The sequence below is a fragment of the Sarcophilus harrisii genome, chromosome 1 (genome assembly GCF_902635505.1).
Source record: "Sarcophilus harrisii chromosome 1, mSarHar1.11, whole genome shotgun sequence".
NCBI lineage: Eukaryota > Metazoa > Chordata > Mammalia > Dasyuromorphia > Dasyuridae > Sarcophilus > Sarcophilus harrisii.
In genome coordinates, this window is record NC_045426.1 from 188,408,380 (window position 1) to 188,436,346 (window position 27,967).

Here is a 27,967-nt window from a genome sequence, read left to right on the forward strand (position 1 = left end):
ACTGAATACTAAATTCTCAATAAATTGTTCTTCTTGTTTGATAAATCTAAATTGGAAATGGCCCAGCAAGGGAGAAAAATGAGTACAAGCTGCCCTACCAGTATGATTAAAATATATTGCCCAAAGGCACACATTTTTCTTTCTCCTCCTTCTAACTCATCAAACAAAGACTTTTTACTCACCCCCCCAGCACCCATTAAAAACATTTTGTACAAGGTGGTATGAGATGTTTCCCTGAACTAAGGAGAGGAATGCTATTTCCTGGTCTCTGCTCATGCCCAAGAAAAGTTGATGTTGAATATACTTTGCTAATAGTAATTTTTGTTTATGTTTTTAATAATTTATGCCCAAAAATAATTCAGATTTTTTAAAATATATCTGTTCATTCCATCAAAAGGCTGAAAAGTAAAAACTCTTTTCGTCATAGTAATGTTTAATTAAGTAACAAACTATATACTCAGAAGAAAAAAATAAATTATAGCATTGTTTTCATATCACAAAAGTCATCAAAAATGCTGAACAGTTTTATAAAGTGCTACCATCAAACAAGTTATGGCATATGAATGTGATGGAATATTATTGTTCTGTAAGAAATAATGATGGAAATGATTTTATAAAAACCTGAGAAGACTTATCTGGACTGATGCAAAGTGATGTAAGCTATACCAGGAGAACAATTTATACAATAGCAACAATGTCACAAGGATAATCATTTCTGAAAGATTTAGGAACTTTGACCTATACAATGGCTAACCACAATTCCAAAAGAATTATGATGAAACAGAGTCTCCATCTCTAGAGAGAGAGGTGATATCCTGAGAGTACAGATCAAAGCAATTATTTTTTTGCTTTCTTTCTTTTTATTTCTTGGACATGGCTACTGTTTTACTTGACTATACATATTTGTAATGGGCTTTGCTGAGCTGGGGGGGGAGGGGGAAAGGTAGAGAGGGGAAGGTTGCCTTCTCAGGGGGAAAAAGAATCAAGATGCATAGGGAGGAAGAGATTTTAATACTGAGAATAAAATAAAATTGAAAAAATAAAGCTAAAAGAGGAAATAAAACTCTGGAATTGTCAATGCCAAAAAAAATTTTTTTTTAAACTACTTCAAAGATCTTCTAGAAAGCTATGATAAGCTAGCACTTTTTCTTCTAATAGAGGGCAGAAATTTTCTTTGTTTTTTAAGAAACTCAAAATGAATTAATAGAAAATTCTTCAAAAAATTCTAAATTTGCAATCCAAATGTTAAATTCATTTATTACCTAATAAAATCCTAATTAAAAAGTGATAGTTTCCCTTGGCAAGTTGAATTCTACTAAAAAGTAAATAAGCAAAATAATCAATGATCAAAATAATTTTAAAGAAAAAAAATCACTCTATATAATTTGTTTTTATTAGCTAGTATCTATATAAATCTTTTGGATTTATGAAATACTTTATATGTGTCATCTCATTTGATTTTCATAAAATCCCTGAAAGTTAGGCACTAGTATTTCTTCTATTTTAAAGATCAGGAAACTGAGACTGGAAGAAGTTTCATGATTTACCCAGTTACACAGCTTCTCAGTGTCTGAAGCAAGCCACCTTGTTGTCCCAATCCATTTATTTAGTTTTTAATATCTTTGAAAAAAATCTAATTTTGATCCATTTTGGACTGGGATTCAAAAGACCAGACTATCAATCCCAACTCTCCCATTTTCTACTTAGGCAAGCCATTTCATTCTCTATGTCTCATAAGCTGAGGAAGATGGACTAGATTTCTCAGGACCCACCCAGCTCTAAAATTACATCAATTTCCACCATCAATCAGCATGCTTTGCCACAGAACAGGGACTACAGAGGAAGCACCATATGAGGAAAAGAAACACATGTGAAAAGGACACAAACTAGACATAAACCCATGACTTCTACAGATTTCTAGTATATACTGTGAAATCTTTTTTTCCCCCCAATAGCCAGGCCAGAACATTCAATTTTTATATTTCACACCATTTTCATAAGCTTTTTTTTACTAGGTCAAAACTGTTAAAGGTCTAGATGATCAGAGAAAACTACACTCCAGAATTTTATTATAATCCTAAAAAATATCTAAATTCTGCTTGCAATTGCATTCTTTGGCATGAAATGTAAGATAGTTTTAACATTGCGAGAGGATATTAATAGTTGTGTCTCATTACTATTTTTATCATATGCACTAGTGGCCTTATCTGCTTCTGTCAAACATTAAGTAGACTATAGCAAACCAGAAGTCTAATAATGAAAACGTTCTGGCAGATAGAGGACAGGGATGAACTAAATGAGAACTTGCCATGTGTTACATTCAAACAGACATTAGTTCTCACTCCTGCTTTTAATAGCTCTCTACCTTTTAGTTTTACACTGATGGGACCCTCAATAAATATTAAATTGAATAGGCACCATGACCCAGAGCTTTCATAAAGTGGGATGATAAGTCTAAAGATGAAAAGTTGTTCACGTGTGACATTTCTGTCAGCTAACTCTGCAGTTGCATGGGTTGTCATTCAAATCCCACCTTTGACACTCACTACCTGTGCAATCTTGGGCAAATCATTTAAGCTTTCTGAACCTCGATTTCCTTGTCTATGAAAGGAGGAGATTGGACTAGATGGCTTCTGAAGTCTCTTGCTCTCTAAATGATCTTCCTAAAATATAGGTTTGACCATGTGCATACTATCCCTACTCAATATACTCCAGTGGCTCTCTAACCTTTCCAGTTTAAAATATAAATTCTTCTGTTTACTATTCAAAGTAATTTGAAAGTATTCATAAGTACTTAAAGTAACAAAGTACTGATAACTCGCCACACACACACACACACACACACACACACACACACACTTTGCCAAACTTCTTACACCTAACAGCCTATCACGTATTCTTAGATCCAGTCATACTGGTTTCCTTGCCATTCCTAGAATGATACAGTCCATGATCCAACTCCAGGCATTTTCATTGGCTATCCCCCTTCATGGAATTCTTTCCCTCTATCTCCTGGCTTTCCTGTACTTTCTTCAAGTCCCTGCTAAAATCTTACCTTCTGGAAGCAATAAACTGGGAAAATATTTTTACAGTCAAAGGTTCTGATAAAGGCCTCATTTCCAAAATATATAGAGAATTAACTCTAATTTATAAAAAATCAAGCCATTCTCCAATTGAAAAATGGTCAAAGGATATGAACAGACAATTCTCAGATGAAGAAATTGAAACTATTTCTAGTCATATGAAAAGATGCTCCAAGTCATTATTAATCAGAGAAATGCAAATTAAGACAACTCTAAGATACCACTACACCCTGTCAGATTGGCTAAGATGACAGGAAAAATAATGATGATTGTTGGAGGGGATGGGAAAACTGGGACATTGATTCATTGTTGGTGGAGTTGTGAGAGAATCCAACCATTTTGGAGAGTAGTTTGGAACTATGCTCAAAAGTTATCAAACTGTGCATACCCTTTGATCCAGCAGTGTTACTACTGGGATTATATCCCAAAGAGATTATAAAGAGGAAAGGGACCTGTATGTGACGAATGTTTGTGGCAGCCCTTTGTAGTGGCTAGAAACTGGAAACTGAATGGATGTCCATCAGTTGGAGAATGGCTGAATAAATTGTGGTATATGAAAATTATGGAATATTACTGTTCTGTAAGAAATGACCAACAGGATGATTTCAGAAAGGCCTGAGAGACTTACGAACTGATGCTGAGTGAAATGAGCAGGACCAGGAGATCATTATACTTCAACAACAATACTAGATGATGACTAGTCCTAATGGATCAGGCCATCCTCAGCAACAAGATCAACCAAATCATTTCTAATGGAGCAGTAATGAACTGAACTAACTATACCAGAAAAGAACTCTGGAGATGACTAAAAACCATCACATTGAATTCCCAGTCCCTATATTTATGCACACCTCGTCTTTGATTTCCTTCACAAGCTAATTGTACAATAATTCAAGTCTGATTCTTTTTGTACAGCAAAATAATGTTTTGGTCATGTATCTTATTGTTATCTAAGTTATATTTAATATATTTAACATCTACTATCATCCTGCCATTTGGGGAGGGGGGGGGGTAAGAGGTGAAAGATTGGAACAAGAGGTTTGGCAATTGTTAATGCTGTAAAGTTACCCATGTATATATCCTGTAAATTAAAGGCTATTAAATAAAAAAATAAAATAAAAAAATAAAATAAAATAAAATCTTACCTTCTAAAGGAAGCTTTTCATGATCCCCTTTAATTTTGGTGTCTTTCCTCTGTTAGTTTATTTACAAGTCATCACTATTATCATATATGTATATAGTTGTTTGCATGTTGTCTCCCCTGTTAAATTGTGTAGACTTTATTGAGAATAGGGATTGCCTTTTGGTGTGGTAGTGATTATTTATTTCCTGTCATCCTGCTCTATCAACTACTTCTGATCAGTATTAATTATTTCATAGGAAGACTTCTCTCTGCCTTTTTTTACCTAGTCTTCATCTTTGTTATGGGTAATTGCCTCAGTCAAACTGAGACCTCTTAAAGATCTTAGCTTAAAAAACTAAGGCTTTCCACTGCATCCAAAACCACCTCCAGTTGTCCTAATCTATATTTTACTACTGGACCCAGATGGCTCTGGAGGAAAAAGTGAGGCTAGCAAATTTAATACTAGAAAGGTTTGCCATTTCCTTTTCCACTTTATTTTGCAGATAAGGAAACTGAGTAAATAGGGTTAAGTTACACACAGCCAGGAAATATATAAGGTAAGAGTTGAACTCAGTAAAATAAGGTTTCCTGACTCTTGGTCCTACACTCTATCCATTGGTCCATCCAGCTGTTTTGTGGATTATCTCTTATCTTCATTTATATCCTCAGCACTTAGTATAATGTCTGGCATTCATTAGGTACAGTAAAAGTTTACTGACTGAGCAAATCATTAATCTTATTATTCTAAGCTTTCTTTAAAAGCCTTGAGATAATTAGCCCACCCCTAAAATCATCAACAACCACTGAAAAGTTTTAAGGCTCTGCATTTTAAAAATATTGGATATAAATACAAATGTTGACCAAAAGTAGAATAAGAAAGATTTTGTTTTAATATTTTGACCAGAGGAAATACAGGCTTGGGCCCAAGTCTCCATGATATACATGATAAATTGAAACTGGGAAAATAAAATAGTTAATAATTTCCTACTTTTTTAACCTAAGTATACTTTACATGGTTTAGAGACATATTTATCATTTACTGACACAATTATGTGCTGTGCAGAATTTATCAGCTCTTATTCTTCTTGGTATGTGTAAGCTCAAAACTGCACAAAAACATTTTGAGATACCCTACAGTTTGCTGTGTGGTAGCTGCTTAACAAATAGTAAGACAGATATAGATGAAAGAAATTTAGATAGAAATTTAAATGTCAGAACCTTAAGATCCTGCAAGAGTGAAGAGTGGGTACTCTTACCACTGAGAGACAACATAACCATTCTGTAATTTAACAAATCATCTTCATGGAGTTGCTACAATCTAAAAAATGCAGTACTCTGAGGCCAAACTGATGATGAGCTTCTTTGTACTTAGCTAATTAGATTGGTCCTTGAATAATAGACTTACAATCCATCCCCCTACTGACTTGCAATGCCATTCAAGTTTTTTGGGACTTGCTGGAGACTTCCAGTACCCAGAATCATCTCCACAAAATATGTCTTTAGTGAAAAGTGATACACACGCATAATTATATCATTGAAATTAAACATAGCTATACATAGCATGGAGCTCTGGACCTGTGATTCCATTGTCCTTCCTCTACCACTAAAGGCTAGTGACTGCTCTCTTGCGGTGCTTGGAACACTGAGAAGTTAATTAATCTGCCCAGGGTCACAAAACCAGTATGTACTAGATATAGATTTCAAGCACTCTATGGCAAATCTTAATTCATTGCACAATGCTTCCTCTCAGTTATAAATGTATATGTATGTGTTTACACACTTGATGGACAGCTAGGTGGAAGAATGTATAGTGTACTGGGCCTGGAGTCAGAAGATTCATCCTCAGTTCAGATCTGGCCTCAGACACTTTCTAGCTGTGTGACTTGAATCAAGTTGCCTCATCTATAAAGTGAGCTGAAGAAGGAAATGGCAAACCATCTCAATATCTTCACCTCAAAACAAAACAAAACAAAACAAAAAAACTTAGATGGAAATAACAAAGAGTCAGATAAGACTAAAAATGACTGAATAACACTTATTTTATCCCTTTATCTAAATGTTTACTGTTGTTATTTAGTCATTCACTTATGTCCAAATCTTTATGATCCCACAGACCACAGCATGCCAGGCCCTTCTATCCTTCACTATCTCTCAAAATCTGTCCAAGATTTCATGTCTGTTGTTTCCATAGCTATCTATCCATCTCAATTTTCTCTTCCTTAAAATGAAGGAGTCATTAGATTATCTCTAAGCCTCTTTCCATTTTGAAATTCTATGATCATCATCTTATAGAAATGATAACTGACTTCCAGAAAACCTAAGCAACTTGTCCAAAGTCACTGAGAAGCTAGAGAAATAGCTAGAATTCACCCACTAGTCTCCTGACCTGATTGGGTGCTCCTCTTTCAGCACTGTGTGACTATCTGGAAGGAGCTGGGTTTGTAAAATACTTGGATTTATTTGAAAAGCACAGCCTCAGCACAGAATATGAAACCATCAGCCCTCTCCAGCAGTGCTCCAGGAGCTACAATAGTCTAATCTGACTTCTGCATAGCCCTATAAAGGAATCTGACTGCTTCATTTAGAATTACTGCATGACCATCACTAGAAAATGGGCTCACCAAAACCAGAGAATGGCACTTGCTTATCTCAAAAGGAAACAAAAGTTAGTGCCAGATTCACTCATTTACACATTTAATACTATCCATTTTGTACAGTTTTATTTCCCTCCATCTCTCACTGATGGAATTTTATCTTTCTAATTAAATTCATACTTTCCTATGTTATACACTTTTCCAGAAGGATATTTACTGCATCTTATTCTTTACCTCTCTCTTTTCCCCTCCCTAAACCTCTGGAAGTAAAAATCGTGGACTCGGACCTAAAATGGAATAAGTAATTGCTTGATAGCTTCTTGCTCCCTCTTTAAAGTGCCGTGCAGCTGTTGGCATGAGTGTTTGTGCTGGGACTGCAGAGTGAAGGCCTGGGAATACGGAATCTCATTTCAGAGAAATAGGAGCTAGCTTCAAAGGAGAGATCACCCCTCCCCAGCTGATGGGACCTTTACTGAAAGAAAACAACAATGGAAGTAAGAAACACATGAGTAATATCTCCTGTTACTCCTCTGCAATCCTTCTCTAAACTTTCCCCTCCTTTATCTGATTATATCCTTCCTTCTCCAAACTCTCCCCTGTTTTGGTTTTACCTTTTTGTTGGTTTAGGTGCCTGATTGTGGGCTTCAGGGTGGAGACCATACTGCTTCAAAGCACATTATATGAGTTAGTTAAGGAAAAACAACTCCTATAATTGCAGTGTATTCTCAGAGGTCTCATCAGGAAGAGAAACGAATTTAAGAAATTTGAGGTATGTATTTTTTTTACAGATTAGAAATGTTATTAAACAATAATAATTAAGTAACCTAGAATTTGCCTTCACGCATGTCATGAAGTTCAAATGTGATAACTAATTTAATTTATATACCCTTTTCAGAGGAGATGAATGAAACAAATTGGTCCCCAAGACATACATTTCACAGCATAGAAAAGATCTGGTTCATGTGGGAATAATAAGGTTCTATGGATGGCCCTATCACACACCTCTTCTGTGAGGGCACTGAGCTCCACTTAACTGACCATCAAGTGCATAAACATATATGCATATATCTATCACTGAAAGGAAGCATTATGTAATGAATGGAAATTTGACTACTGAGTTAGGAAGAAATGATTAAAATCTGCCTCTAACACATACTAGTTGCATGACTCTGTAGAGATAAACTTCTCACTGCTCCAAGTTATTATTTAAAATAATAACTAGCTTTTGGGCAGCTAGATGGGGTAGTGGATAGAGCGCTGTCCCTTAAGTCAAGAGGTCCTGAGTTCAAATCTACCCTCAAGTATTTAACACTTATTAGCCACATGATCCTGGACAAGTCACTTAACCCCAATTCTTTGCTAAAAATTTTTTTTTAAAAATTTTCAACTGGTACTTTTAAGTTTTGAAAATCACTGTCTACCTGTTATTTCATTTGATCCTCACAAAAATCCTGGGATATAGATGTTATTATTATTCCCATTTTATAGATAAGGAAACTAAGATTGTGACTTTCCTGAATTAGTTAATTGGTGAGTACCATAAATTGGATTCGAACTCAATCAAATCTTCATGACTCCAGATTTAGCATTCTATCTAGCTGTCTAAAAGCAAAGAAAGATTTAATTGGTTGTGATTTCTTAAAGTGTTATTATTCCCAGTACAACAGAGTTTGTTGTAGACATAAATAAGCTTTAAAATGTGGCCTGTGAGAAATTTCAGAAGATTGTTTTTCTGGCATATGATGCCATTGTCATAGTCATCCAGTTTTGGATCAGAAATTGGAGTAGGCCAAAAAGAACTTTAATTAAAAGCTGAAAATGTCCTGAGTACCTCCACCAACAGACAGTTAACTCTCTCTGACTTAGTAGATGGTCTTTGAAAGTTGGTCATAGCCTGAGTTTTCCTCACCCTGAGGCCAGCTTAGACTCTCCCACTTAGCCAAAATGAACTTTGGAAGAGAGCCAGACAGTGTGTCCATCAGACCTGTACATGAAATTTTCCCAGCTGAGGAGAAGTTAACTGTGCTTGAATTCCACTAACATTCTTAGGGGAACTTGGGGTCACCACCAGGTCACAATGAGGAATTGGAGCAGAAGGTAGGAAGACAGAATGTTAAAGATCAAGCTTGTTGTTAAGATATTTCACTTTTAAATCCAAAAGCTCTATCAACTACTGAAATATCATGTGTGTGTGGTCAAATTTGCATGCCCATGCAGTTTGGAAATGGAATTTATATGTTATGTATCCTGCTTACATCCTAGGATGATTCGAAAAATCGGACTCATATTTTTACCAATAACTTTGCAATTTATTATCTTTTGTTATGTCTTTCCTAGACTCTTCCCATCAAAAACCACTTCCTTCACTCCAATTATAGGTGTTTACATCATTTTCCAAAAGAAGACCTCCTAAAATCATGTCTTTTATTCTCTCAAAACTGGTATGGCTCCAACCTTCAATAGGAGATGTTCATGTTACTTTTTTTCAGTTTTTCTAAATATTCAATAAGCAAAATGTCCAAAGTGATTTAAAGGAAAGATGGGAACTTTTACAGGCAAGGGGGCTGTAACAACTGCTACTACAAGTTTATTTTGTCCAACCTGACCCTGTCAAAATATAATTTACTGCTTTTAAAAAATGAGACCAAAATAACATTTGAAAAGTCTAAAAAGGAACAGAAAAAAGAGAATTTCTAGAGTTATTACTCATCTATGATGACTAAATACAGTTGACATTTTTCCGAGCAGAGGTTTCGAGAGATCTTTGCTATTTATAGAAAGACGATTTGAGCATTACTCTGTCTGAAGATTTAATTCAGTGCAATGCTTTTTTGGTCTTAGTCACAACCAGTATCGTCTTATTAATACCTCATGGCTCCCACTAAATTCTGTGGGAATTAGTAAGTATCAAAAAGAAAAATGTTGTCCTACCTATTTAAAAACTATCCTGCAATATGCCAATGCTTTTTAAAGACACGGTTTTTTGGTGCAGGTATTTCCTCCAGCAGTACAATTCTCAACAACTTCTTAATAGATGATTTTTATGAGTTGCTACAACCAAAAACTTTGTCATGTAGCAGTTGGCTTTCTATCTGGCTGATTCTCTCTCTCTCTCTCTCTCTCTCTCTCTCTCTCTCTCTCCTTCTCTCTTTCTCTCTCTCACTCTCTGTCTCTCTCTCTCTCTCTCTCTCTCTCTCTCTCACACACACACACACACACACACACACACACAAACACACATACAGGATTACTGAGCTCAAACATGACTTTTTCCAATGAAAGGAAGCCCTTTCAGGGCCCATATTACAATTCCAGCCTCTGAGAACTTGGAATTACTTCCATACCACATTAAGACATCATAGTTAGATTCTAATGGAGAACATTGCCATGTAATTGTTATTATTATCCCTATAAGTGGTCAGAAATAGATTGCCTAAAATTTTCAAGCTTTTGCACTTGACCTGATCATTTATTTTTACATATTTTAGTTCTGACATATAACATTTTGTTTAGTCTTACTTTTAAGGTCAATTTCATTTTCTGTTTCTCATGAACTAGACCTCAAGAACTATCTCAAAAAAGATGGTTAAAAACAGGGCAATTGGTAAAGCCAAGATGGCAGGGTAAAGGCAGGAACTTGCCTGAGCTCTCCCCCAAACTGCTCCAAATTCCTTTAAATAATGACTCTAAACAAATTTTAGAGCATCACAACACCCAAAGAGACAGCAGAACATTTTCCAGCCAAAGGCAACTTAAAAGCTCAGCAGAAAAGGTTTGTGACAACAGGGTGGAAATCCAGCATGCAGTCCCAGGACAGATCATGCCAGGTGGAGCTCTGAATCCAGAACCAGCCCCGGCCTGGGCCCCAGAGTAATTGAGGCGAGGCCTCTGAATCAGCAGCAATGATGGGACCTCTCAGTCCAGGGACACCAAGAAGGACTCTGAAGGTCAGTAGAAAGGATCTGTAGCAATGGGGTGGGAGCCTGGTACAGAACCCTAACCCCAATCGGCCATACTACTGGCGCAGGAACACACTTAACAACTCCAGGGCAGAAAAGAGTGCTTGTGGTCAGATTCCTAGAAGGATTTCTGAACATGGCACAAAATCCCTAAAGCTTGGTACAGCGCCCCCTCCCCCCTGGAAACAGAGCCTTACATTAACAAAGAGTTAAAAGCAGAGTAATAGGCTAGGAAAATGAGCAGAAAACAAAAAAAACTTTCTGACTATTAAAAGTTATTATGGTGACAAGGAAGATCAAAACACACATTCAGAAGATGAGTCAAAGCTCCTTCATCTAAAGCTTCCAAGAAAAATAATAATTGGGCTCATGCCATGGAAGAACCCAAAAGGGACTTTGAAAATCAAGAGTAAAGGGGGAAAAAATAGGGAAACAATTGAGAGAAGTACAAAAGGAAATACAAAAAGCTAATGAGGAAAATAATGCTTTAAAAAGTAAAATTAGCCAATTGAGAAAGGAAGTATAAAAGTTCACTGAGGAAAATAATTCCTTAAAAAATAGAAATTGAGAAAATGGAAACCAATGACTTTATGAGAAATTAAGATGTGATACAACAACCCCCCCCCCCCCCCAAAAAAAAAGACTTGACAAAATAGAAAAAAAATGTGAAATATCTCACTGGAAAAACAACTGACCTGGAAAATGGATCCAGGAGAGATAATATACAAATTATTGGTCTACCTGAAAGTCATATCAAAGAAAGGGCCTAGACATCAAAACAGGACAATTTACTTCTTTTTAACATGGTACAGAAACATTTCTATCCATATTAGAGGAATTATTAGAAAATAAGAATAATCATTAAAATAAAAATAATCACTCATTCAGGTGAGATTTTACAAAGTATGTTCTTTACCCTTAGCAGTAGATAGTGACTCCATTGTAACACTTATTTTATAGCAGAGACTGAGTTTCTGAGGGGTTGTATTTAGTCTGTACTTAAAGTATAATTCTAATTCAGGGTGTGTGTGTGTGTGTGTGTGTGTGTGTTTAACTTCAAGACTAATGCTCTTTCTATAATACCAGTCTTGCTAAAGGACATTGTGATAAGTAAAAAAAAAAAAAAAAAAAAAAAGATACCATACTTTGAATCAGATTTCTGGCTTCAAATTCTGGGTCAGTCACTTATGAACTGTGTGAAGCTGGGTAGAGCTTTCAGCCCTGAACTCTAATTTTCTCATCCATAAAGGGGACAATGATATTTATGTTGCCTTCTTTATAGGGTTGACATGATGAAAGCATTTGCTAAAGTATAAAGCATGATATAAATGAAGTTATTTGTCACTGTGTTCCTTCATTCAACAAGAATAAAACCAGAGGTTTTCTGATCAGAAAATGCATTCACCTAAATTTGGAGGCATTTATTCTGACACAAGTGTCCATCTGAAGTCCAATTTTTATCTGATGGGCTCAATGGATATATACCTATATAAGTCATATACATTCCTATTACAAAACTCAGATATCTATACATCTCCCAACAAAAGCAAAAGGAAATTGCCTAAAAGAAGATATAGGTAAAATATCCATTGAAAATATTCCAACAACTTTCTATAAAAATATGGAATGGAAACCTCAAGAAACATGTCTAAATAATTGTGATTTGGTATCCCTTATAATTAAATAAAAGGACCCCATGAAAAGCTGGATGTAGGGGTTTTAAATTTGAGAGTTACCCTAGGATATGTAGGGGCACTAAACAGGCATAGATTATTCTCTCCATTTTCTCATTATTAAAGGATTCACCAAGGCCAGTTTTGATTTAAGAAGCAAAAGAGGACATATTGGCTGTATTATATATTTCATTCAGCTATTTCAGGATTCAACATATAAGGAATAAAAAAAATTACTTTCTCTGAGGAATGCTGAAAAATAACACCAGTAGTGAAATAAACAGTATGTCTGGGCAATCCATGCTTTTGGCTTAGAACAATTCAAAATAGGATGTGAGTAATGAAGAGGAAATTTTGTATACATATATTGTGTGTGTATGTATAACTGTAGTCTTGTTAGACATATGCTGGCTAGGCGGGTTTGGTGATGCTGAAGATTATTTATTTCTCACATAATGCAAATGACAGTTGGTAAAGCTGCTCTGTTATTACTGCTGGAGAAATAGGGAGGAGAGTCATTCTGAAACAGCCTTTTAAAAACAAGGCATTTGGCTAACAGAACCTTCAGATGATGACAAGGGTTAATTGATGACTGAATTTGCCAGGATAAAAAGAAAAAGAGTCAAGAAATATCAGTTCTACTGGGGCCCAACATTGACTCAGGCTGACTGGTCCTAAAGATAAACAGTGAAGAACTAAGCAAGCAATTATTCTACAATTGAGTTTATATTCACTGATTCAGGTGATTCAGATTATATCAGCAAAAAAATAAATAAACAAAAACGATTTTTTTTTTGCTTGAATTGTAAAAAAAACTACGTTAAGTTTTCCTCTCCCCTTTCCTCAGGCAATCAAGTCAATGTGATCAAGTCAAATCAACAAACATTTTTAAACATCTATAATGTGTCCTGCACTATACTAAGAACAGGATACAAAGAAAGGTGAAAGTCACTGCTTCCAAAGAGCTCAACATGGAGAGATCAACATGCAAATAACCATGCACAATTAAGCTCTATACAAAATAAATTGGGGACAATCTCAGAAAAAAAAAAAAAAAGGTGATAACATTAAAGGGAGGTGAATAGACTGCTCAACTGTAGAGTCTCATTCTACTAATCTGGAGTTGTAAGGATAAATTAGATAATTATTTCAATTATTAGGTAATAGTGGATATATACACACATATTTCTCCCTTTCTTGGTATACACCCATATGATAGCATTACATATAATTGATGTCCTGACTTCTATACTAACTTTTATGTCATCATTTCCCACCTGGCTACTCTCCTGGACTTCGCTGTCTCCAGAAACTCCTCTTTCAGTGAGATTATATCAACTTTCTAGGAATCCTGTTCCAGGGTCATTCACTTCCTCTAATCCTAACCCTCCATTTATGAAGGGTACTCCCAACCAGCTGCCCCAAGCACTGCCCCATCCAGTCCTTTCCCCTTCAAGGAATCCTCCCTCTTCCCAATTCTTCAGGGCTTTTCAACTTTTTAATATATTAACTTCTCAAATTAGATTGTGAGTGCCTTGAAAGCAGAGACAATCTATCTCCTTTCTTTGTATCTCTAGTGCTTACCACAACAACTGCAACATAGTTGCTTAATAAATTTTTATCAACTGTCATATTTATGTAGAAGGTGTATCAAAAAATGCATTCTATAATAAATTGTTTAAATCTTGGAAAGAAGGAAGAAAAGAGAGGGTTTTTTTTAGCTGTTTTCGCTCTTTTAAAAAAGTTATGGTGTATAAATGTATTCATAACTTTGGGGGGGAGCTACATTTAACAAGGTACCATATCTATAGCACAGGATAATGTTGTGTGCCTCAAAGGGAAGCAAAATAGATACTGATTGCTTCCTCCCTTCCCCCTATTTCTTCAAGGGAGATAATTTCTGTCAGGAAGGGAAGCAGGAAGTTGGGGCTAAAGGCCATTCTGCTCTCTTTAGAGAGAGGGGTTATCAGGCTTGAAGTATCTGTGTTTGCTCCCTAAATCTTATTGGTTTAGGACAAAGCTTCTTTTTTTTTTTACTTGCAACCTCTTTTTTGCCCAAGAAACTTTTATGAGACAAATCAAACATTTACTGATAATAAGTCACAATTTCATGACCCCCACATTCAGTTATATGACCTCATGTGGGATCACAACCCTCATTTGTAAGAAGCTTTGGTCCCCATCATATGATCAGGTTTAATCTAACTTTTATTCATCAACAACAACACAATGTTGTATCATTATTAGAGAGAAAAGGGATTAGTGATGGATTCAATTTTTTGTGTGTGTTTACTGATGGGGATAATTTTGTCCACAGAAAACCACTAGGACAATCTTTTAAAATATGAAAGAGTTGGGATCATCACCAATAGAAAGATTTCCCATAACAATAAAATAAGGATCTTTTAAAAGTAATCAGGAACCAAAACCAATTTTTTGTTCATTACTAAACTAGAGAACAGAGTACTCAAGGTCCTTTACTGCCCATTAGTGTCCATGGACAAACTAGCTAGCTTTCTACCTCCTTCCCTTTTGCATCCTGACTTCTCTAGACCCATAACCCAGATTCAAGCTATCACATGTAGCAGTAGCAGGGAAACTAACTGCTGCAGCAACAAATGGGTTAATGATTGTATCAAAACTAGCAGAAGTTGCATAGCATTTGAAATGTTCTCTCAAAGCTCCTATACCTCCAATTTTTATTATTGATAAGCATTTTAATTGATCTTAGGATGATTTTTTTTACTTAATTTATAATCATAAAATCATCAACTAAGAACCAAGAGATCTGAATTGTCTTCTCAGTTCTGCTATTAATTAGACATATCACTTCTGGACTTTGTTTCCTCATCTGTAAAATGAGGAAATTGGACTTGGTGACTTCTTTCCAATTCAAAATCTCTGATACAACAACCTTCATAAACGATAATTTTGTCTATAAAAATGAGAATGGTACTCTAGATTATACATTCCTCACCAATATCCATACTCTATGATGAAAGAGTATATTGCATACTATGGAAGTTTAGAATTAGAAGACCTGGTTCAAGTACCACTTTTATATTCATTATGATGACAATAATAGTTGACATTTTGCAAAGCATTTTACAAACATCATCTATTTTATTCTTACAATGATGCTGGGTAGTAGAGACTATCATTGTCCCCATTTTATAAATGAAGAAATTAAGGCTATTAACAATAAAATAACTTGCCCAAAATCACACAGTTAATAAGTGTCTGCAGAAAGATTTTAATTCAGATCATTCTGATTTCAACACAGCATTCTATTCACTGAGCTAGCTGTATAAGCCTCTGAAAGTTATTTGCCTTGTTGGTTTTTTTCACTTGTAAAGTAGAGATTAAAATATTTATTTTATTTATTTTGTAACACCTTCTAAATCTTAAAGCACTGTGTAAATATGAATTCTGAGACGATGATGAAAATATGATAATCATTGATTTATAAATCTCAGTCTCATTATGATGGAAGAAAATTAAAAATTTTAAAGATTATTATGCTCTTTAGGACACAGAGAAATAAGTAACATGACTCTGAACCCCAAGCTTATATGCATTTTAAATTTTGACCAAAAAGGAAACTTGATCAAAATGTCCAAGTTTGAGCACAAGAAAAATAATATAGAAAAGGAGTTTGAAAATTTCTACACAAGAGTAAAATTATTGCTGTTGCTATAATGTATGATATATTTAATAATAACATAGCACTTCAAGATTTATAGAATACTCTACATGCATTATTTCATTATTAAGATAGAAAAGAAATCTATTTACCAATTTGTCTCATATAGATATGCTCATGCTCCCAAGAAATCTTATAAAGAGAAGATAATGACAAATGACTTCAAGTAATAAATATGATTCTAGAGCTTTTCTAAAGAAAATGAATGGAAGCAAACTAGCAAAAGTCCATGAAATGGGAAATCTTCACATAATTCCACTTACATAATTCTACTGAAAGACAAAATAGAAGTGTTTCATTGTTCTCCATTTAAAAAAAAAATCAAGCAAGTGTATAAAGGTTATACAGGACAATTGTCTGCCTCTCCTCCTCCCTGACTTCATATCATTACAGAATGAAGGTTATTAACCAAGCTTGATGTGATGGTTTCCATTATTTTCGTCAATTTTTCTTAATAAAATGTTGTTTAGTTATATTTTTTTAACCAAATTCATTTCAGTCTGTATTTTTGCAATGGCTTGAGTGCTACTTTTAAAGAATATAATTTGTCATAGGAATCCCATCATTGCAATCTTCCATTCACAGTTATAGTGCTGGAAGGGATCTTAGAAGACATCATGCTCAGCTTTCACTTAAAAACCTAGTTTAAAAGCCTAAAGCACAGGGATTCAACGGTACTAAATATTGAATCCAAATCTCCCTAGCTCAGATCTGGCACCCTATCCACTATTCCATGTTACCTTTCAAACTTTAGCTACCTTATGCTGATCTGACCTGTACTTTTCCTCAAAGATTTCCTCTGCTCTCTAACTCTTTCAAAAGGGTCACCTCTATGATGAAAATCACTCATAATCATGGAGAACTACCTGGACATAGAAATCTTTATGGAAGATAAGCAGTTTCTTATAGTTTCCATGGCATACAGTACAGCCCTCAACAACAACAATAACAAAATCTACAGGAAAATTTGGAAGCCCAATTCTACCTTTCTTTCCTTCATTTCATATACCAGGTTCTAACAGTCAAGACAAGTATGACATATAAAGTAAGTGGATTCATTAGTTACAATATCTCATCAGACCTTCTAAATCAAAGACCTTACCTGTGATAATTATAGGGCAGCAGAGATATACAGCCTCCCACAATATCTGCAACAGTCCCAAGTGAACTGTCAATGTTTTTTAATCCTTTTATCTATCTTGATGCATTTTTTTCTGGAATGTGATTTGCCAACAATCTTCAGGTATTACTTTATATAGTAAATTCACTTTTAGGGGTTTCTGTCCCTAGAAAAGAAACATTATTCTGATTATATCTTGTGTAGGAAATGAATTTGTTTACAGGTTTGCTACAGATATATTTCTCTTTTTAATTCTCTTCTTTTGGGTACTTTCATAAACCGTCAAAGAATAGAGACAATTTTTGTAATAAAATCCTGCTAAGCCAAGCTCTCACAGTAACAAATCCCTTGGCAGGAGGCCTGTCAATGGCACATTTCCAGGACTTCAGTCTGAAAGGCAGCCAGAGGCTCCACATAAGAATGGGCCCAAGATGGCTTGTCACCTTTCACCTTTGACCCTTCCCCCAGCTGCCTCATGCTTTGTGAACTTGAAATCTTGTGAGAGAATGCTGAGCCGTCCTGTTTACAAACAGCCTATTTATTCCTCGGGAACAGCTTGGCAGGACATATCCAGGTCACCTGACCCTGCGTTGTCACAGAAACCATGAGTTTTAGACTCTTCCTGTAGTTAAGCCAAAACGGCAGCATTTTTGACTGGTTGAAAATGGTGCTGAATTGTGAAGTCATTCTCGCTAAGCGAATTCACTTTTAGGCTTCCGGCTCATTCCACCAAAGTCAAGGCGTGAAACATAACAACTGTCATACTTGAACCTTAGGCTTTGGGAGTCATACATCGACTGAAGAAAACAACATGCACAAATTTAACCCCAATTTCATAATTTCACTTAGACTTTGCTAAGTTTACAAATACAAATTCATGCATTTTTCTTTAGCTATTTCCAAAATGTGTATAACCTTTGTTTTATTCTACTTTTCAATTCCATATCCTTACTTGATGAAATTCTTTGCTTGATTCCTTCTTCTCTAGCCTTTGTGACCCATTATCTCCAGGGCTGTTGAATAGTTCATCATTGGTGACATTTTGCAGGAAAGAGTCCTCTGAAATGGACATATGACTTTAAGAAAACAATATATAGAAGCCTGAATGCACAAAACAGCTAAATTAGGAGTTAGTCATTCATATGACAAAAGGATTTGCTATTTTATAAATAATAACATGTCAAGTCTTCAATAAATCTGAAATATGATTTGATTATCAAAATTCTAAACCCATACAACTTTCTGAATACTTGTTATGTAAAGCAAGGGATATTTTTAGTGAGCTTTCTTGGATTACAAAAAAAAAAATCTATCATGGTATTTCACTTCCTGTTGTTCAATGAATAAAAAATGAAGTTATTGCTTTTCATGTGTTTGTGTTACCTTAGAATCAAAATTCACAAATGGTAGCTGTAGAACTTTAAATTTGAGAAAGATTTCTTTACTTTGAACCAAAAAGATAATTTCTCAAATGTAAAAGTAAAAGTAAAATACATGTTATTTGCTAAAAACATGTTTGTGATATGAATTGAGTGTTTATTCTTATCTCACTCAGATCTTATCTATTATAGCATGGAAAATTCAGTAGACAAAATAAGCCATTGAGGACCACAGGCAAAGAGTCTTTATGAGATCTGTAATTTTAAAAATTGGTCTGGATTAGAAGGGGGGAAATGATTGGAGTGAGATGATCACTCAGGAAACTATTGTAAAAAGTGGGAGAAAAGCAGGACCTGAAGTAGGATAGGAATGAAGAAGGATGGGTATGGAAAGAAGAAGATGATTAAGAGGAATTTTATGAATAATTGTACAAGGAAGGAGCATTCACAAATGAATTTCAAATCTGTTAAAAACCCATTAAGAGACATAAATAAATCAAGAGATTTGAGGTTGAAGCTGGTCATTTGAATTTTGAATACATGTTGTGTTTAAGATTCTGACAGGACCTCCAGCTGAAGAATAGGAATTGGTGGGTCCCATAAAGCTGAGAGAAGAGAAACAAGAAGACTAAGAACAACACATACCTTGCCCCAACATTTAGAGAGGAAAAAAATGGAAAAGAAATCAGTGGAAAAGATAGGAAAGAAGGAGCAAGAGATTGGGGAGAGCCCACAGACTGTAGAGTCATAGAAATCAAAGGAAAAAGACTTTTTCAAGAAGAGAGGGGTAGAATTAATAATACTAAATTCAGGAAGAGATCTAGGGGATTGGTATTATGAAAGACTGCTAAATTTACTAACTCCCAAAATAATGGATGATCCAAAGAAGCAGTTATTGGAGATCTAAATCCAAACTTTTTGTGTTTATATATAGTTAATTTCCAAATGTTGCTACCTGTTCATAAAAGCACAAACGAAAACAAAATTAGAAATTGTCAGTGAGTATTTGGCTTGTTCAATGGGTAAACAAAATAATATAAATAAAGTGCTTTGTAACTTTAAAAAATGTATATCACGCATATACAAACATACAAATGTGTATATGTGTCTTCATTTTTTAGTCATATCTGACTCTTCATGACCCTTTTGGGGTTTTCTTGGCAAAATATTGGAGTGGTTTACCGTTTTCTTCTCTGGCTACAGATGGAGAAACTGAGGCAAACAGAGTTAAGTGATTTGTTTAGGGTCACACCATTAGTGTCTGAGACCAAATCTGAACTCAGGTGTTCCTGACTGCAGGTCTGGTGCACCTCCTAAATGCCCTTGTCTCTATGTATATGGATGTATTAATGTTATTATTTGGAGGGCCACCTCTGAAAAAAAATTATGAAACCTGCTGGATTTTTAAATCTAACCCCACTTATAATCTTTCCAATGAAGATTACCTACACAAGCATGTCCCAAAAATCTTAGTGCCATTTTAAGCTTTAATAGTTTGAAACTGTACTAAGACTTTTGGAACACCCTAAATAGCATGCCATACGGATTTTTATGCCTTGAACTATATGCAATTACAAGATTTCTCCTTAGAGTCTTTTTAGTCAGGGTTATCCTACTTCTTTTTGCCAAAGTCTCTTTGCTGTGATGAATTTCTAAAATTGAAAATCCCTCTGAAGTTATTGAGTTGATAATATAAATATTATAAAGAGATCATCTCAGCATCTCACTGACTCAAGAAAGAGTTGTGATTTGCATAGATCTGTATCCTATACCTAAGACAAAAGCCCAGACCAAAAATAAAGAAGATTTTTTAGTTCTTTAAAAGAAGATTGGAAAAAAAGAAGAAAAAAAGCACAATGGTTATAACTGACAAGGAATACAACAAAAAGAAAAATGTAATGCAGCCACTCATTTGAAATGATAGCAAATGGTCAGGGAAACCCTAACATAGGCAAACCCCTGTTTTAGGGCAGCTGCTATCATGTAGTAAGTCACCAAGAAGGGACAAGATGATGTTGAACTGTCTCTTTGGAAGAAAAGGTAAGGGGATTGACACATTAATAGTCTGGAGACATTGTTTTAAACTTTTTCTATAGAAAAATATGATGTTATTAGTAATTCTATGTGTATATGAGAGAGAGACAGAGACAGAGAGAGAGAAAAATAAAAGAGAAAAAGAGAGAGAGAGAAAGGGAGGGAGGGAGGGAGCGCATTTACAGGCTTCTATGTGTCAAGCACTGTGCAGAGTACTAGGAATGCAAATGAAAGCAAAAAGAATGAAAAAATGGCTCTTTCAAAGGGATATCTCTGTGTTTGGAATTTGAAATATTATGTAAAAGAGAAAACATAAGATAAAACTTATGGAAATGGTAGATCTTTGAGTCTCCAGAAATTCAAGAATATGAACAACTTACTAGAGTTTGCACAATAGTTCGCATAGGTTACAATACAAGGTTGTTGTGGGAGTCAAAGAAGATAATGTATATAAAGTGCTTTGCAAAAGTTAAAGTGTCATATAAATGCCAGCTATTATCATTATTTTATTATCAGTTTAATATAAGTAATTTAAATGCTGCAAAAGGAACTATGGGAATGTGCATTAGCCTATTTTTGTCTTGGAGAGAAACAAGACATTCCTTCTTATCTTCCATAAATTTGCCATTAATTTCCACAATTATCATATTCAGGAAAAAAGTTATTAATCACTCAAATAGAATTATATGTGTGAAGTACTTATAATCTTCCACTAACTAGCTGTGTAACTGTAGGTAAATCTTGGTCTCCCTAAACCTCAGTTTTCTCAATCTGTTAAATTAGACTAAATGATGTCTATGGTTTCTTACTCTATAAAATTCCATGATTCTACTTCACATAATTTCCAAGAAAAAATTTCAGGAGAATATCTTGAAAAGTGACAGAAAGTCATCATTTAAAATCTTTAAAGTAGCCTAAAAAACAGTGGATTATTGATATGTAGTATACTCTAATGATGTCAAACAGATCCATACCAAAGGATCCTTGTTGGCCACATTCAAATATACTATTATCTGCATTTTCATTGAATTTTCATTTCTTTTGTCAAATATTTCTTAATACCATTTTAATCTGGAGGGGGTGACACTAGTGTTGCAAGACACAGGTAGCTAGGTCTGCATGTCTGACATTTCTGATCTAATCTAGTGACCTCAATGCCATTATTATTCTACTTGTAGTTTGTAACATGAAAACTTTATGATTTTTTAATATATTTTTGATGCTGAACTCAAAATGCAAACAGAATGTTTATCATCATAACTAAGTGGCACGTAAATTATTTTTTACTCACTATGAGACAGTAATAAAGTTTGGTTTGACTGAGGCTAGGGGGAGATATAGTAAGAAGTCACTAGGTGGCTTACATGTTGTATAAAGTCCCAGGTTGTGTATTATGTAGCAGGTCATGTTCACAAATGTTCAATCACATATTGAAATTCTCAATGAGAATCAGCTGTTCTGTCAATTGTGTGTAGGGTGTCATTTTGGTAAACATCATTATTGTTTCTAATCCTATCTTCTCAATTGCCTTGTATTCTGTATATGTTGTACTTGATATTTAAATTCTCAATATGACTCATAAGTGCCAATCATTCAAAGTAGGTATTATTAAGTATGTAGTAAGAAAACTTTAAATCTCAGAGACAAACCTTTACGAGTTGAGAAATTGTGTGAATTTGATCGTAGGATAGATAATGAACATAAGGTTTTTGTCTCTTTGGTTTCATTCCAAATAGAGAGATCTTATCATATGATTTGGAGAAAACAAAATTCCATTTCACAGATTACTATATTTGCCCAACAAATAAATCAAAAAAGTATAAATTCTAAATATAACAAACAATATGATACCCAAACCACCAGAAACAGAATTGAAACTTTGTGTTTCTAGATCTTCATTTAACAACTCAAATGGACCTAAATGGCCTTGTTTGTAATTTTATCCAAAAATTAAGCTGAACTTTTTACTTCTAAGATGGAATTTCCCACAAGAGGGCAACAAAATGTGTTCAAAACATGAAATTTCTTTGAAGCACCTTTACTTTTAAAAGAACTCTTGGCATATCTGTAAAGCTCTGAAAATGTTCCCTCTATAATCAGGATTATAGCATAGGGATAAGGAATATGATTTCCTTGGTAGTAATGGCTCCCAGAGAGGATCATTCTCAACAAATGTGGATCAGTACCTTCTTTGAAATTTGGAATCTCAGAGAATTTTTCAAAGCATTGTAGAGTTAAGCAACTTGCCCAAAGTCACTTAGCCAAGATGTGCCTAAGACAGAATCTGAACTCAGGTCTTTCTTATACTGAGTGTGGTTCTATATTAATTCTATCATTTTGTCTCTCAGGACTGCTTAAATGTAGCAAATATTTACTTTTGAATGGAATAGCAGAAGCAGAAAAAAGTCACTATATTAAATAATACTGGCTTCAGAGAAAAAAATATATATCCTGGGAAGAAATATGTATCATTCATTAGTCCCCCCGCAAATTTTTTTCTTACCACCACTGAGCTTTCAACTTGGTCTATTGAAATATTTTGTCAAGATGAAGAATCAAAATGATGATGATTTCTTTTTTTGCTGAGGCAATTGGAGTTAAGTGACTTGCCCGGGTCACACAGCTAGGAAGTGTTAAGTGTCTGAGACCAGATTTCAATTCAGGTCCTCCTGACTTCAGGGCTGGTGCTCTATCCATTATGCCATCTAGCTGCATCTTGATGATGATTTCTTTACCTGAAAAATAAATTTCCAAGAATCAATAAAGCTAAATACAAAGAGGAATTATAAAGAAAGTGATAAAAGATAAACATTTTGAGGAAAAGTTAAACTGAGTAGACAGAACTATATATACATCATCTTTAAAAGTGACTTTAGGGGAGATCATAACACAGAAATTTATCAAGAAATCATTCATGATCTTCATAAAGCCTCTAAGATTATGGTCTATAATGGGTTATTCAAGATCCATTTCTTAGATTCATATTTGCACTTCTTCCTAGAAAACCTAGGTCCTATCAGTGATAAGAACAGGAAATAATTCCATTAAGATACCAACACAATGGAAAAATGATGCAAAGGCATGCAGAATACATAAATAATGGCTAATTTCCATTGGACATAAATAATGTTCTACCTATCAAATAAAACAGGAAACTATTAGTGCCATATTTTAGATGGGTTAAACATGTACAATTTATTTATTGAGAAAGATCTCTGATTCCCATGAAAATAGGAGGTGATGAGCAAAATTCAGAATCATATTAGAAATCAGCACAAAAAATATTTATAGCAGTTTTTTCTAATGGGCAAAGATCTATAATTTCTACTCGTAAATAGGTGGCTCAGTGGATGGAATGCAAGACTTGGAATCAGGAAGACCTAAGTTCAGATTTAGCCTCAGACACTTACTAGCTGTGTGACTCAGAATCTCTTAAACTCTTTTTTGTCTCCGTTCCCTTATCTGTAAAATGAGGATAATAATAGTATCTACCTCCCAAGATTGTTGTGAAAATGAAATGATAAAATAATTACAAAATGCTTAGTGCTTAGGAGCACTATATAAATAATATTATTACTAATACTTTTTGTTCCTCCCTGTGTGACCAAGCAAACAAGCCTGACTCCTACATGACAACCTTTCAAATGCGCCTCCTAAGTCTTCTCTAAGCTAAATATGCCCAGTTTCTTCAGCTTGTCATCAGATGGCATCCATCCTGGTTACCCTTTTCTGGACATGCTCTAGCTTGTCAATGCCCATTCCAAAATGTGGTGCTGAGAACTGAACACCATCCTCTAGATATATTCTGACTAGGGCAGAGTATTGTCAGGACTGTTAACCTGAATCCTATGACTCTCTTAATAAAATCTCAGATTGCATTCACTTTGTGGCCAACAAACTAGAGCCATAAATAGGAATTTTAGAGTCATACACTACAAACTACATCAATGATTAGCAGCACCAAAGGTACATTCAGTGTGGAATGGCAGGGAGGGAAAGTACTTGAGTTCAATTTCAGGTATTCTTGAAATATCATTTATAAGGAACAGAAAGAAAGTCAATTATACTGTATAATAAGGCTAAGATGACAGAGTTAGTTCCAGGTTGTGGAAAATTTTAAATGTCAAATAAAAGAGGTTACATTTGATCCTAGAAGTCAAAGGAATTTATAGTAGAATTTACTGAGTAGGGAAGGGAGTGAGACAATGAGATCTATACTTAAGAAAAATCTCTTTTGCAAATGCATGGATGATGTATTGAAGAATAAAGACAAGGCAGAAGGTCAACTGGAGAGCAAAAGTCCAGGAGAAAGTTGATACCAGTTTGAAAATAAGTGGTAGTACATGAGTGGGGGGGGGGGAGAAAAATGATGAGAGATGTAGGTAGAAACAACAAGCTTTGGCAACTGATTGGCTATGTAGAGTGAATAATAGTGGCTTTGTCAACAACACTGAGGTTAAGATTAAAAGGGTAGTTGTACCTTCAACAAAAACAAGAAAGTTTGGTAATGGATGTGTTTAGGGGAAAGGATAAAGATTTCTATTTTAGACATCTTTTGTTTGGGAGTAAGACACTCAATTCAATAAGTCCAGCAGGCAGGACAAAAGTTCAAGGCTGGATATAAATTAATAATGATCTTTTTCCCTACATTATTTTCTCTTCCAAACTTTCCTATCTCTGTTGAAGGTACAACCATTCTAGTTCTCGTGTCCTACTCTAATATCCCAGATTTTTAATCCAAGCATTATCCTTAACTCCTCATTCACTCTCTCCACATACCCAATCAGTTGCCAAATCTTACTGTTTCTACTTTCACAATATATGTGAATATATCTCACACCTGAGCCCTTTCTCTCCACTCACATCCCTTTCAAATTGGTTCAATCCCTTATTTTCTCTAACGTAAATCATTTCAACAATCTCCTAGTGGCTCTCCTTTCCTCAGTCTCTCTCTATTCTAGTCCATCCTATATACTACTACCAAAATTTATTTTTTTAAGCAAAGATCTGACCATTCAACTCTTCTATGCAATCAACTCCAATGCTTTCCCATTGCTTCTAGAATAAAATACAATCTATTCTGTTTAGCTTTGAAAGTCCTACATAATCTGGCCTCAACTTTTCTTTCAAGCCTCATTGAATGTTACTGCCACTGCTGTACTCTTTCTTTCTCACACACAAACATTTAATCTTCCATCTCTGGAGACTTTTGCACTAGCCATTATACTTCACACCTAGAATGTACTTCTTCTTTACCTACCATTCAGAGACTTAACTTGTCCTTTAAAATACAACTTAGACACGATCTTCTACATTAAACATGTCCCAATCATTCACAACTGTTAGTTCCTTCCTCCTGACACTCATATTTATGTGCTCCATTTAACCCCAATTCCTCAGGGTGAATCTGAATTGTTTATATACCCCCTTCTCTTATTCTCTCCTCCTGTGGTTCCTTAGGAACCTAAGATCCCAGATATGTGCACAGAACTCACAAGGGATCAAGAACTGGTGCTAGGGGTCCCTTTCCAGAGCTTAGCTGTTCAAGCTATCCTATCACCAAGCTCTAGACCCCATTATCCATTTAAATGAATACAATCACAAGCACTGCCACTGCCAGTGCCTTCCAAACTTCCCAGGTGGGGTAAAGTTCTAGTTACCCAGACCTGCTTTCATCTCTGATTCATATTGAGTATTTCCCCCATCTTTTTTCAGAAGAACCATTGTCAAGCCATACTACCCACTTTATATTTTTTGTACAATTGACATTTTTAATCCAATTTCAATTGGATTCAATTTAAATTTTTAATTTAAATTTATTCAATTTCATCTTGTTAGATTGAACCTAATTTTCTATCCTATAAGGTAAATGGAAACCAGGAAAAAAAAGAGGGAACAGAAAAGGAATGGGGAGAAAAACAGAGTTATCATTTCTTCTTTCATTACATCTACTTAGAAAAGAGAACAGAATCTTCAGGACATGTCTATATGTGGCAAATATCTCATAGAAACAAAGAATATCAGAAGGTGAAGATGCCCAACAAATGACTCTGGTAAGGAGAAGTTCCTTCTTATGTGTGTTACTTTTCCATCTTAGAAAAAAGGAAAAGTTGGACAAACAACTCACCTTTCTGCCATGCTTAACAATCCATTCTTTTGTAATTTTTGTACCACCCCTTTCTTCCTCTTGACTTTTTTTTTTTTTTTTTTGCAAAGCAATTGGGGTTAAGTGACTTTTTCAGTCACACAGGTCAGAAATATTAAGTGTCTAAGGCCAGATTTGAACTCAGATCCTCCTGACTATCTGCCTCTTGCACCACCTAACAGCCCCTTACTCTTAACTTTTGTCACCCCTTAATGACTTTATTACCCCAGCATCAATTTAATTTTTAATAAGCATCTACTATTTTCAAGTCACTATGTTAGGATCTAGGAATAAAAAGATAAAAATTAAGCAACATCTCCCTTGGAAGAGCTTAGCTGCTATGAAGGAAATATAATGTATGTACAGTACAGTGAAGTAAAGGTAATTTGTAGAGGTAGAGATCATTAAAAACTAAGTAAAGAGGGCCAACTAGTTGGTGCAGTGGATAGAACACCAGCCCTGAAGTCAGTAGGACCTGAGTTCAAATATGGCCTCACACACTTAACACTTCTAGCTGTGTAACTTTGAACAAGTCACTTAACCCCAGAAATCCCAGAAAGAAAAAACAACAAAAACAACTAAGGAAAGGTATATGTTCAAAAATAGTCATAGCAAAATACTTTTTTGTACCAAAGAATAGGAGGGAAGGGAGATAATGATAATGATGCCAAAAAAAGAATTGAAAGAAAAGGACATGAATGAACTTTTTCAAAATATATAGAAGAGAGCCAAAGGAAAATCTAAGAGAGATACAGACCAATAGAATGGCTTTGGAAGTATTAAATACTTCCTAATACTAATATTAAATATTAAAGTATTATTTATTATACTTTTTTCTTAAAACAGCTATATATAAGAGAATTGTAGTTACATCTTTTTTTCTATTCTTTATATGTATACATATATAAACCCTTATTTTGTTGGTATTTTTCATGTTCAAAATTAGAATTTTTAAAAAATGAAAATTCTCATCAATTGAGAAATGGATGAACAAGTTGTGGTATATGATGGTGATGGAATATGATTGAACCATATAAGAAATGACGAGCAAGAGGGTTTCAGAAAAGCCTGGGAAGAGTTCTATGAACCGATACAAAGTGAAGTAAACAGAACAAGGTAAACAATAGTACATAGTAATAGCAATATTGTACAAT

At 34.8% G+C, this 27,967-nt stretch overlaps 1 protein-coding gene across 5 annotated transcripts in view; it reads right to left on the reverse strand.

Moving 5' to 3' along the window:
- Positions 1–23,303, reverse strand: part of LOC116423435 — a 52,973-nt gene extending 29,670 nt beyond the window's left edge. For all 5 annotated transcript variants that reach the window (XR_004234054.1, XR_004234051.1, XR_004234053.1 and 2 more), the window contains exons 1-3: positions 23,172–23,303; positions 18,208–18,314; positions 17,238–17,421 (exon numbers count right to left, since the gene is read on the reverse strand). The gene's annotated coding sequence lies outside the window, so the exon portion shown is untranslated. The remainder of the gene's footprint in view (positions 1–17,237; positions 17,422–18,207; positions 18,315–23,171) is intronic.
- Between the last annotated feature and the right edge of the window lie 4,664 nt (positions 23,304–27,967).